Genomic DNA, 11,059 nt, shown 5'->3' on the forward strand with positions numbered 1-11,059 from the left:
CTGTGTATTCAGAGGAAAGAATGAGAGCTTCCATGTGATCACCTTTGATAACCTGTCTTTCTGGGTAGCAAGGCAATAACACTGCTGTCCTAAATCATCACCCCTAGACCAATCACACAGTGAGAGGACTGTAACTTTTTTCTTCCTTATTCACACTGTCCCTCAACCAGTCAGTATTCTTACTATTTGCAAGAATTGTTATATATTGGGTTAAGTTCTTTATCTGCAAATAAAAACCAGGGAACTCATCTTCTAGAAAGAATTCCCTTATGTCATCTTGAAATGCTTACAGTTTCCAAGAAGATGTAGCTTTTTTCTCAGATCCATTATGCTTTTCCATTTTTATAACCATTAAATATTATTAGAGCTTTGTTTGTTCCAGTACATTTCCTGGGACATCTTTGTTTCATACCTTTGTGGTAAATACCCATTGTTTGATATCAAGGAGAAAGAGGTCAAGAAAAACCACAAGGAACCTTGAGTAAAGGGTGGAAATACCATAATGTCTGTGATAGGACACCTACAATAAGGGGAAATCTGTTTTGCAACATAATTGCTACACACAAGAAAAGGTTTAGTGACTGATAGTCAAGCCTTTGTTGTAACACCATAGGTTAGAGAAAAAAACAGTTTCACCCTACCTATTCATTGAGTCAGAAAGGCAGAGGGACAAGAATCAGTGGATCCATCTTCTAAATGTCACTGAGTCTCAACTTCCTTATCTTTGAAATGGGAATAATGTCTATCAGAGCACAGTGCTGAACACACTAAGTATCCAATAAATAAAGCACCTCCCCTAGACACGTTTTTTTCTGGACTAATTCCACTTTTTCTCAATATGTATATGATTTATTGTTAATCAGATATTCAGAGCTCAGTAACATAAAACCAGGGACTGTAGCAGTCAATATGATTCATCCAGAAGTGCTTCAGTTATTTCATTTGTGACTTTGAATATACAACATCATAGAATACCCTTGGTAAAACCAAACTAAAAAAATCAATCCCCACAGTTATTTAATAATACCAGATTATTTTCTTGGATCCGAATTTTGTGAATGTTGAATTGATAGAATCCTGAAGATCATTTGGCAGAAGATGTTTCTATAACTGTATGTTGCACCATCTGCTCTTTTGAAACAATCTAATGACACAGACAAAACACTGAAATTTGTATTTTTGTTATTGAATCGGTAAATAATTGAAAACCCATTAACTAAATTTTTGTGTGATTCAAAAATCCTGGGTAGAGTTTCTAATTTTGGTTGTAATCTTTCCATATGCTTATTTTATGGTAAAAACGAATTAACTTTTAATGAGCTTATTTATTTTTTATAAATTATTTGCAACTGAAACATTGCTCCTTAATAAATTGCTAGAATCGGGCTGAATGGTTTTTTTCTTCTGTTTAAAATCTCAATTGATTAGTTTATAAAATTTGGTTTTCTTTCAATATCGTAGCAGTTACTGTCTAATTATGGCCCTAAGCATAAATGTTGCCTAAGGCTTTTTGGCCAGTTTTGAGCATGTGAATCAAAGCTTTGGCTAATTTAGTTCCGGAATATCAGACTGCAAGTGTTTCAAGTTTTCAACAGTGTTTCAAGGCCATGCTGTTGCAGTTAAGACATGAAGGTTTTATAACTATTTTTTTCACCTTAAATTATGGGTATTGTGAGTCTCCAGTAAGTAGCCCAAAGGCTTCAAAATAAAACATTTCAATCCTCAGGGGCAGGAGTGGTAAGCCACAGAGCAACAAAACAGATATAATTAGAAAAAGATTGACAGGTCAGGTGAAAATATTCCATTAGTGAAAGATGGCAGATGAAAAATGAACATGATTTTATTCCAAACTGGTACCGTTCTAAAATGTCCTTATTCTATCTGAGCCTTCATGGACTTAATAACCCACCAAAACAAACACAGTGGGAGTTACTCATCCATTAGCCTGACAATAGCAGAGCTGCAAGATTCCAGCAGTGTTCACCTAGTCAGGAAGGAAGGAGACAAGGGAAGCCAGAAAGTGTGGGGAGGGCTTGCAGGACTGGGGAGAGCCCATGAAAGAAATATTTGCAACAATGACAGAATTTTTCCATATGGAAGACTAGAGTGGGCTAGGGTTGGGTATTTCCCTTCTCCCAGGTCAGTTAGGCTCTGACAAGACCCCAGTAGGCTAAGCCCTGGTTAGCTGGTTTCTCCTGAGGGGCAGGCCTTGTTAAGAACAAAGTGCTCTGGGGTGCTGGCTGGCTCAGTTGGTAGAGCATGTGTCTCTTGATCTCCAGGTTGTGAGTTCCAGCCCCATGTTTTGAATTTATTTAAAGCAAACAGAGCACTCTGGCATATTCTAAGATGGCCCTTTCTCCTCTGGCCCCATCAGAAACACAAGCAGATTTTTCTCTGATATAACACAATTGCAAAATACAATCTCCAACATACTGTGAGAACCTGATAGAGCTCCTGGAATAAATCCCACAAATTGTGCCCCCGGCCCCTCCTCTGCTGTGACTGGATCACCTTAGAGTTTATAACTCTTGGAGTTGGCCACGCTGAGTCTCTGGCAATTCCCGAATTACAGTTCAGGTTTTCCTACTCCAACCCTGGTTCCTGAGGTGGTTCCTACTTGTGAGACTCTGCTTGGGTCCACCACAGACTCCCTCTATTTGACTGTCTCTCCAATTTGTGGGGCAGGAGTTTGCCATGTGTCTTCCCTTCTCTGACAGATCCAAGAAGAGTTGCTAATTTTTCAGTCTCTTTAGACTTTCACTTGCTAAGATGGAGTGGTGACTTCCCTCCCATCACCTCTAAAGAGATAGAGAAAAAAAAAGGGAAGGGTCAAGAAAAGGCTGCCATGTTTATAAAGCAAACTGGACGGGTTGGGGGGGAGTGGTTACTGTCAAACCAATTGTGATGCGATTGCAAAATACAGTCTCTATCCTCTCAATGGTCTCTCCTGCCTTGGCCAGTAAGGCACAAACATGCAAAGGCACCAAGGATTATCACTGGTCATATGATGGACCTGGGAAGAGTTGGATCTAGTCTTCTCCAACGTCAGCCCATGGTCATCACCACCATGCCTTTATGGAGGAAAGTGGAGGCTCGACATGTGTGATACATGGGAAGTTGACGGGCACAGCTACTTTCGAACGCCTTTAAGAATATTGTGCTAACACAGGAATTTATATATATTTTTTCCACAATATTTTGGAAAACAAATGATGAGTGTTTCCTCTTCTGGCTACAGTTGCACAGGGACAATCTCATAAAGAATACAATTTGGCAAACAGTGGGTGTTTTCAGTGCAGTCACGGTGGATGTCTCTTCTTGGATGTCTCTGGAGCCTTCAACTAGATATGTCTGAAGAGGAATGAATATTCATTTTCTTTCCCTTCAAACTAGATTTTCTCTCTCCAGTTATCCCTGGGAGACATTCAGCAGGAAATTCTGTGGATTGTTTTCATTCTGATGTTTGTAGCATCTACCCTGCATTTGGATGCTTGCTGAGGGTGTCTCCTTTAAACTCTTGCTTAGACGTTTCCCATACTCCCTAAATGGTTTTCTGGCTGTGTCCCTTCTGCACATCAAATGCCATTTTGATTCAGTTCACTTCTCCCTTCAAGTGCTTATAATGCGTGCCCTTGCTCCTCACCATTAGCTGACATTTGCGCTAAATCTCCCTCTGGGGGCGTCTGGGTGGCTCAGTTAGTTAAGCGTCTGCCTTTGGCTCAGCTCCTGATCCCAGGGTCCTGGGATCGAGCCCCGCATCGGGCTCCTGCTCAGCGGGGAGCCTGCTTCTCCCTCTCCCTCTGCCTGCCGCTCCCCCTGCTTGTGCTCTCTCTCTCTCTGTCAAATAAATAAATAAAATCTTTAAAAAAAATCTATCAATCAATCAGTCTTCCTCAGCATGTCCTCTAGACTGGTCATCCTCAACCTGGCTAATCAGGATCAGCACTGACTGCCTCCTACCAGGACTTTCGTGGTTGTCTAATCTCTGCCATTAGATTATAAAGTGCTCTGGGGCAGTTACCTTATCTTATTTGTCTTGTTATTCTCTGGGATGAATATTAATTGCTTAATAAACATTTCTTATATGAGTAAGTGCTTAATGAAAAGGGGTAGGGGTAGAAACTTATTGCAGGTGGTTCTTTAAAAGGAGTTAACTGTTTTTTCCGGTTACCGAGGCTCAGTTCACCTTTATTACCTGGAGTTTTGCCAGTCAGACTTCTAGTCAACAATATTTATGATGATAATTGGTGTTCATAGTGATTACCCCGGGACTGTACAAAATCTTGAACTCTCTTCTCAGTCATTTAAGAGAAGATGTTATTAAGATGTTTGTTTCTAGTTAACAGATTCATTATATATATCATCATGGATTTTACCCATTTTAAAAGAATTAAAATACAATAAAAATTTTGATAAGATCACACTGGACATTAATTTTCCTTTGATGTTCATTCAACAAATAATTAGCACACAATATATGCAAGTTAATAGAGCTATTATGCGGGAATATTCTACTCTCGTCAATTTATGTATATTTGAAATGCCTTGTGCATCAACTGTGCCAGTCAATGCTTTACTGTAATTGGCATACAGTATGATATTTAATCGATTTTTTCAATAGACATTAAGCAAAATATGGCTCTTTAAAATAGTGTATTTTGTAGAGCAACTACTAAAAAGTTACCTATGGGGCGCCTGGGTGGCTCAGTTGGTTAAGCGACTGCCTTCGGCTCAGGTCGTGATCCTGGAGTCCCAGGATCGAGTCCCGCATCGGGCTCCTTGCTCAGCAGGGGGTCTGCTTCTCCCTCTGACCCTCTCATGCTCTATCTCATTCTCTCTCTCAAATAAATAAATAAAATCTTTAAAAAAAAAAGTTACCTATGAAGCAAAATTCTATAAATCAAATCCATTTCTTTGATAGGTCTTCAAGGGTACATTAGAGCCAGTTGGTTCCCTATCCAACTGGTCACTGTGGTCTCTGATTCTGGACTTTGAGCCATGCTACGTCAGTAGCTCCTCTTGCCATGTCTGCCTTGCCTGGAGAAGATACAATACTGGGGATGCAGGTTGTGATTGGGTGCTTTAAGCAGTGGTTCTCAAGCCTGGGTGCACACTGGAATCACCTAGGGAGTTTTAAAAGCCACTGATGCCTGCTCTCAGTTGCAGGGATTCTAGCTTAATTGGTCTGGGACGTGGCTCTGCGTCTCTTTAATGGCTCCAGCATCCATTGGACGGGCTTGTCAACTCTCCCAGGTGACCCCAGCCCTGGCGCCCGGGGTCACTTCTTCCTTTATCGTGTAGCTCAGGTGAGGTAGTGGCTTCCTGCTGTTGTTACTCCCTGAGTTCCTTTCCATTCATGTTGGCTTCCCAGCTCTTCCATCCTGCCTGTAACCAACTCTCTGCATAACATTCTCTCTGTTGTAAAATCTCAAAGTAGGTCCTCTTTTCCTTGTTCTGGTTCTCATTGGAACTTGACTAAGGCAGCTGGTAGTAAAGACAATGAAAAGCTAATTAAACATAGACTGGAACAACCATGGGCAGCCATCTCTAGTCCTGCCTAGGGGGTAGAAGAGGCCCAGGCAAGTGGAGATGGGGGGTGGGAAGGACACAAGTTTGGTGGCCATTTCCAGAGGCCATTTATTTAGCAGCACAGACACCTTGCAGATATTCTGTAACACAAGTCCCATGGGAGAATCTCATGAAATGTTCTCATTTCATCATTTTTGATGATTTAGTGTCCTTGTCACGGGTCACACTTTTATTTGTGAAGTCTATAGGGAAGAAATAAATGTTTTATGTGATGCATATCTATTGGTATATATGGTTGATTAACTCTATCCTTTAAGTCCATACTAGTAAAGTTGAAGAAACCTAAATGTGAATTTCTTTTTAAATTTACAATACCCTTTTACCAAACCCTGGGGTTGGCTTGTGCTTCAAATTCATGACCAACCATATGGTAGGTTTGGAAAGCCTCATCCCAGTTAAAAAAAAAACCCAAAGAACTCAACCTCAAAAAAATGCCTGTTCTTTGTCTTATGTAAGTAGGAGGAGGTGCTCTGTTCTGTCTTACTTAACCGTCATGTCCCATTGGAGCTCTGCGGATGGTGGCCATGGAAACAAGAGGAAGCAATCCCAGGCATCAAATGAAAGCCACTTGTGTCTGTTGGTTGTAAACATGGACATTCAAGGCTTACTTTCAAGGAAGTTCAAGACTGATCATATGCAGACCCAGAGGCTTTTCTTCACACACAAACTCGCACACACGCACACACACACTTGCACTCACCACACACTCGTGTGCACGTGTGTGCACACACACACACACACTCACACATAACCCCCACAGCCCCAGCTGATCCTGCAGCAGCCTTCACCCAACTGTGCTTTCAGAATGGCCTTACTGAATTGAACATTTTTCCTGCTCTTTTATAGACTCCTTGAGAAAGCTGTAAGTAATGACCAACTACATTTTACACCAAATAATTGTTAGTCAAAGCTAGCATTTTTGTTTTCCTAGGGACATCATTGCTATAACCTAAGAGACTGAATCCCATTGACCTAGAAGTGAATATTAATAATAAATATTTGTCAAGCCCCATCTTTAAAGGTGTGCTACTATCCCCATTTTACAGATGAGAAAATGGAGGCTTACAGAGGTGAATAACATGCTAACGGCTCAGAGCAGGAAGGTGGAGGTAAGAGTGTGATCAGAGCAGGCAGGGCTGCTCCAGAACTTGCACTCTGAATTTATGTCCATCATGTTTTAAGTGGCTGGATGAATGCAGAGCTTCTCTATGCCAGAGCTAATCAGTCCTGGGAAAATTAGAGGCTCAGAGAGACCCAGCAACTAATTTAAGTCATTAGTGACTATTTGAAGTTAGGTTCACATTGGTTTCCTCGAAAAGGTAACCAATTGATTTACAAGGAGAAGGGAGACAATTGCTGGCTGGGGGAGCTACAGAAAGCCTCTAGAAGGAGAGATTGTAAACGGCAGATTTGTAAGACAAATTACTTACTAGATTGGCAATAAAAAGTGCATTAAACACCCCAGTCCAAACCACTAGTGGGTGGAAAACCAGAAATTAAGTTTGCTATGTGCCTGGGCTCCCAGGAAGAGCCTGCAGTTACACAGGGCCCAGGTCGAGAAGGACCCTGTGCTTGGTTTAATGTTCTTCTGTGATTGTCTTGAGATTCTTAATCTACGTTTATCTCTGAATCTGCATTTTGTGATGATGCTGATGGGTCAGTGCGGTCCGCACATTGGTGAGTGGAGCTGCGCCAGGCAGCAACCTATGCACAGGAGGGTTGTGGTCCAGCGCAGCCCACGGGCGCCCAGAAGTTGGCCCAGACCTCCTGTGCCTGCCTCAGGGCAGTTTGGGCTTCCCGAGGGGGTGGCCAGGACAGTACCTGGGCCCAAGTGTTGTGGTGGCAAGCCCAGCGCCGCAAGTTCAAGGAAATGTCAGAGGAAAATTGAAATAACATTGTATACATTTGCATGTGACAGTTATCGTCAGACTTACATGAAACCGTTTGTGCAGAGAGCTAGATCTTTCAGAAAAAATTATTGTGTGACAATCATTAGTTCCAGATGTAACAAAATTTACATTTCGATATCACTTATTAGAAATTTATCTCAATATAATATCCCCAAATAATCCCAACAATGTTGTCACAGCCTATAAAGTACTCTCGATAGCTCCAGTAACAGATGCATATGCAGAAAGATCCTTCTCAAAATTAAAAATGATAAAAAGTTTTTTGTAATCTTGCAAGAGCGACCAATATTGCTTTATCAATAGCTATTAAAAATAAAGTTGCTAGAAGTATGGATTTTGATGATCTAATAAATTTGCAGAAAAGCCAGAAAAATCATAGGGTCAATCAAGATATCACACTAATAAAGTACGATCATTATCACGTTATAATAAAAGGATGAGACCAAAATAATACTATTTTGCAAATTTGCAAGTTTATGTTGTTACTCGTGTATCGCTATTACTCCTCTTGCTCTTTTGTAAGTAACAAAAAGTTTTTAAAGGAAAAATATTTATATTTTAGCACCTTTAATAGCACTTTTCCCTACTCTTTCGACAGGAGCTTTCATTTTCATTTTGCGTCGGGTCCTTTAAGTTAGGTATCCAGCCCCGCTCCTAGAAGAAGGAAATGATACTATAGAAGAAACAAGGAGGACGAGGTGCTTTAACCGAGTCCAAGTTTCACTTTTATCCTAATGAAAAATACAGCCCTGACGCAGAGGGGGCGGTCAGTTCGGGGTTGGGGTTGAGTGAGCTTTGAATCAGGCCCCTCCGCCCGCCTCCCTCCGCTGCCTCCCCACCTCCTCCGCCCCCGGCGTCTGGCCAGGGCACGCCTTGATTACGAGCTATCAGGCTTTCCCTGGTTGCCAAAGCAGCACATCAGCTGTTGGACAGCATTACAGATAAAGACAACCTGAGGAGAATGGGTTGTTTTCTTTCCTTAGTCACTACTCTTGTAAAAAGTACTGTATATTTTATGTCTATTTTTATTCTCATCTTACTTTTCCTCTCCCCACAATCAGAGCTGGTTCCAAGGAGACAGGGCGATTGCAGAGCAGTCTGGTGTCTGTGATGCTGGGCCGGAGAGCTGGATGTGGGCCCAGTTTTGCCTTTTGTTGCAGTGAGACCTTTAGAAATGACTCAAGTCTTTAATTCTTCATTTTCTCGTACATGGTGGTGAAAGATACAATGACAGCTGATGCATTTTAGTGACATGGCTTTGATTATGGCTTTTGTGTCATCGGAGCAAATGTCAACATAGGGAAAAAGGCAAATAACGTGGTAGGATTATTACGAAAGGGTTTGATCATGTAGATGCCCTGAATGAGTCTTGAGGACCTGCAGAGCTCTGTGGACCACACTTGGAGAACCACCGTTCTGTGGCATCATTTGAAAACACTAATAGTTGGACCTAAGCTCCAGTGTTCAGAGAGGACCCAGGAGCCTCAGAGAGGAAAAACAAGCAGAACACACAAGACAAGCCCCAAAATGAAAGATTAAACCTTGAACCAAAATACAGAAATATGTCAGAATAGTCAATTATGCTTTGTAAAGACTTTTTGCATGACTTTTGAACTAAAAATGCTAGCAAATGAATTGAGGAGAGTAGTGGTCACTGTTGAGACTCTTAGTGACCTGGCAATTCAACTGGAAGTAATATTTAAAACACAGAGCAAAAGAACAAGGACGAGATAATCACAAGAAGAAAAAAAATAGATTTTTGGCGGATGTATCTGGAAGAACTAACATGTGAGTAAAAGAAGATTTAGAAAGGAGAAAAGGAACAGATGGAGAAGAAGCAATAATTAAACTAATGAAAGAAGAAAATGTCCTCAAGATTAAGAAAGACCTGAATGTGCAGACTGAAACTATTCAGAGTTCTAAGCAGAAGGGATGAGAAAAAAAAAAGTCTGGAAAATTCTTAAACTCCAAGGATGGAGAGAAACCATTACAAACTTCCAGACAGAAATAACTGGTTGCTTAAAGAATTAATGCCATTCGATGTTTCATCTGCAACACCTTAACTAGAAGATGGCAGGCCGTCTCTGCCCAGTGAGAGAGAACTACCACCTTCCTCACTGAGTATGTCAGTCACCTCTCAGGATGGAGGTAAAGGTGGGTGTCCTGTGATCCAGAGAAAGTATCACTTGTGCACCTGGGACTCTAGAAGAAACTACTAGGGGAGGATATAGCAGGTAAACCTCTACCCACTACCCATACCATCACCGAAGGTACGAGAGCATGGGGAGGAAGAGAAGCCGTCATCAGCAATGCACACATAACACGATCCAAATGGACAGCAAGAGACCAGGGTTGTATACTAGCAACCCCAGATAATAAGTCTGGGGCGCCTGGGTGGCTCAGTTGGTTAAGCGACTGCCTTCGGCTCAGGTCATGATCCTGGAGTCCCTGGATCGAGTCCCGCATCGGGCTCCCTGCTCGGCAGGGAGCCTGCTTCTGCCTCTGACCCTCCCCCCTCTCATGTGCTCTCTCTCTCTCATTCTCTCTGTCTCAAATTAAAAAAAAAAAAAATCTAAAAATAGAAAGGAACTATGTAAGGGTAATTCTAAGAATAATCTGGAACCAAAAGTGCTGAACTATTTAAAGGAAATCTAGCAGTTAGGCATGAAGGAAGAGAAAAGCAATGAGGCAAAGCATTAGGAAGATTTTATCTTGGTCTGCATGAGGGTAGAATTGAGAACAGTAGTGAAAACATTTGAGAAGACTGATCCTATTCAATAGACTATCTTGGTGAAGGGATAAATTATAGCTTGTGTTTTTTTATAAAGAAAATGACAGAAATGTTTGTTTTGTTGTGAGCCTGTAGAGAGGGGAAGCAAACACTTATGAAATAGGAAGTTACAGTAGGACAACAGTATTAACAAAATGAAAAAGACAATGAGAAGAAGCTTATGCAAACCAGCAAAAACATAGCAAAAGGAAAAGGAGACAACAAAGTAAACCAAACCGAATACAAAGTAAGCATAAAATGGGAGAAATAAAATAAAGCACAGAAAACACCATGAGGTCATACAAAACAAGAGCCGTCTGAGAAACACTCACAGCAGGAGAAGCCTGAGGGACAGTACAACTACATGAAACGCGGTATCCTGAACAGAAAACAGACATTCAGTAAAAATGAAGAAAATCTGTTTTGGCTTTTAGCTTCAGGAGAAAGAGGAATTCCAGGGTACTGGGCATCTGACATAGCTGTGGACTGGGATTGCAGCTGGGCGTCCGACTGTAACTTTACACAGAGACCCATGTGCTCTTGGGAGCCAGGACATCTCTTTCCCTCAGTCTTTCAACTCTGCTGTTTTTCTTGCATTCTGTTTCATCATCCTTTGACACGGCAGCTTGGGTTTCCAACCACGTGGTGGAAGTGTCCATGACACTTCCTGAATTAATATCTCCTCTGAGGAACAGATCATTTATTCATTCATTCATTCATTCATCTAAGAAATAGTGCCTGCCTACTATGTGCCAGGTGCTCTACCATGTTCAACTATGCTTTGAGGATT

This window comes from Leptonychotes weddellii, chromosome 3 (assembly GCF_054177405.1).
Source record: "Leptonychotes weddellii isolate Sample4059 chromosome 3, ASM5417740v2, whole genome shotgun sequence".
Lineage (NCBI taxonomy): Eukaryota > Metazoa > Chordata > Mammalia > Carnivora > Phocidae > Leptonychotes > Leptonychotes weddellii.